General features: G+C 59.0%; 1 long non-coding RNA gene across 2 annotated transcripts; it reads left to right on the top strand.

The window, feature by feature from the left end:
* Positions 1 to 315: 315 nt before the first annotated feature.
* Positions 316 to 1805, top strand: LOC141726909 (uncharacterized). Of its 2 annotated transcripts, none has more exons than XR_012577850.1 (2): positions 316 to 1175; positions 1360 to 1805. It is a non-coding gene; the product is annotated as an uncharacterized LOC141726909 (long non-coding RNA). The 2 variants fall into 2 exon arrangements; XR_012577849.1 differs by having other exon boundaries at positions 316 to 1179.
* The last annotated feature ends 261 nt before the right edge of the window (positions 1806 to 2066 follow it).

Genomic DNA, 2066 nt, shown 5'->3' with positions numbered 1-2066 from the left:
GTTTTACCATATGTGACTGCACATAGGTAACATTATATCCTGCTAAACAAGAGCTGTTTAGCTATTGTTTTATAATTTAAATTATCTAGCTAATAATGAACAAACATATTGTTACTTATTACATAGATCATGAAGCCAAGATTCTCATCTATCTCTTCACCTTGAAAAATCCTTGCAAAGCCAAGTAACACTTTGGAGCACGCTCAGACGGAACCGCATTTTTCCCCCCTCGTTGCTCTCAGGGGGGATCAGAGTGGGCTGCGCCGCCCCAGGTGGCCCCGCAGGCACCGCCCCGCCCAGCCCCATGGACCCCGCCCCGCGCTGCAGGCAGCACTGGTCCCCGGGCCCCGCCTCCTGAGCCTGCCGGGCCGCCCCAACCTGCCCCGCAGGTGCGGGCGCTTCCCCACGTGGCCCCTCCTGCAAGCGTCCCTCCAGCAGAGCCTGTGGGGGGTCCAACCGCGGCGGCCCCGCCTGCGCCTGTCCGGCCGATCTCAGTAGCACCGCTTCCCGCGGCTTCGCCTGTGTTGCTAGGCAACGCACTCAGCGACAATGGCGGTTGCCACCAGAGTGTGTCTGAGGCTGCGCCACCTGCGGATGCACCAAGGGCCGACCCCGTGCGGGTCCCCGCAGCCCCGCCCACGGTCGCCGCTCCAGTAGAGCCTGTGGAGGCTCCGGCCGCGGTGGCCCCGCCTTCCCCCGCAGCGCCAATGGCGAAGCTTGCAGCTGAGAACAGCGACCCGGTGCCACCCCTGGCTGTCCCCCCTGGCTGTCCTGCCGCCTCCCACGATTGCGCTTCCACGGCTGATCCCAGAGCCGGGGGCAGAAGCTGCTGCCGACCCCGTGCCGTCTCCGCCGTCCCCTCCCGCAGGGACAGAGCTCGCGCCTGCGCTGCCGCTCCCGGAGCTGAGTGAGACAATGGCAGCGCTTTCCCACACACCTCTCACACCCCTGCTGCCCCTGCCGCCCGCCCCAATGGTTCTGCCACCTTCGGGGACTCCATTCTCCGTGCCTGCTTCAGAGGCTGCCCTGGAACCGGCAGCATGTCCAAGCTCGGACCGTCCCGAGCCGTTTGCCCCTGCGGCAGCAACTCTGGTGACCAGCCTTTCTTCCGTGGAGGAGGGGTGTCTCGGCAGCTGTGTGCGGACCCCTGCTTTCAAACTCAGCGTTATTGGCGGGTTGGTGCGTGTTTGGTTGGCAGTTCCCCCTTGGGGGTTCCAGAGGTCCCTGCCGTCCCTCGCGCGCCCCAGCGGTGTGGGGGAGGTGGCTCCCAGGGGTTCTGCCTCCGTTCCCTGGCCCAGAGAGGTTTGGCATGATGTCGTGGGGCAGGAGGCGGGAACATCTTTTGCATTTGCTTTGCAGAGGCAGAGGAAACAGCGGAAAGTGATCACTGCTCGCTTGCTGTGGGGAAAAAAATTCCCAGACCATAGATGAAGATTCTTGGGACAGCTTCTATTCCCCCACTGCCGATATGGGTCGGTGGTTCGGGGGGAAGGAAGCGTTTGGTCACTCATTCTGCCATTGCACTGGCAGCAGGGTGCCAGGTTGTGATGACGCAAAGCCTGCCTCGTGGGCCGGGCCTGGGCTGTTGGGCTCGGTTCCCTGGGCCAGGGCCACCGCCCGGCCAGCTGTTGGGCTTAGGGGTTTCTCTTCCCCCGTCAGGACCTGGGCCACCATTTTGTGGGCCAGGTCTGGGGTTCCTGATCCTTCCAAGAGGGCCAGGGCCCTCCAGGGCTTCTCAGGCCGTCTGCTGCTGCTGCTCTTTCAAAAAAAAAAAATTAAATAAAATAAAAAAAAGGGTTGAAAGAGCTAGCAGCAGCTCAAAAGCATTGAAGAGCCAAAAACTTACGTCAGCCCAAGTGGTTCAATAAAGGGCTATGGCCAAAATATTCCAAAAGTTTTATCAAAATTGTTTGAAATTGTTTGATGACTGTCAATGGATTTTTGATAACTACTGATGGATTTTTCTTTAGCAATTTGTTGTTTCAGGATTCTGCAAGCCTGTTTCAGGACCAAAAGGGACTTTCAGAGATGTCAAAGAGGAACATCTTCAGTACATGGACTTTTCC

This window comes from Zonotrichia albicollis, chromosome W, assembly GCF_047830755.1.
Source record: "Zonotrichia albicollis isolate bZonAlb1 chromosome W, bZonAlb1.hap1, whole genome shotgun sequence".
Lineage (NCBI taxonomy): Eukaryota > Metazoa > Chordata > Aves > Passeriformes > Passerellidae > Zonotrichia > Zonotrichia albicollis.
This window is presented reverse-complemented; position numbering and strand designations above follow the sequence as displayed.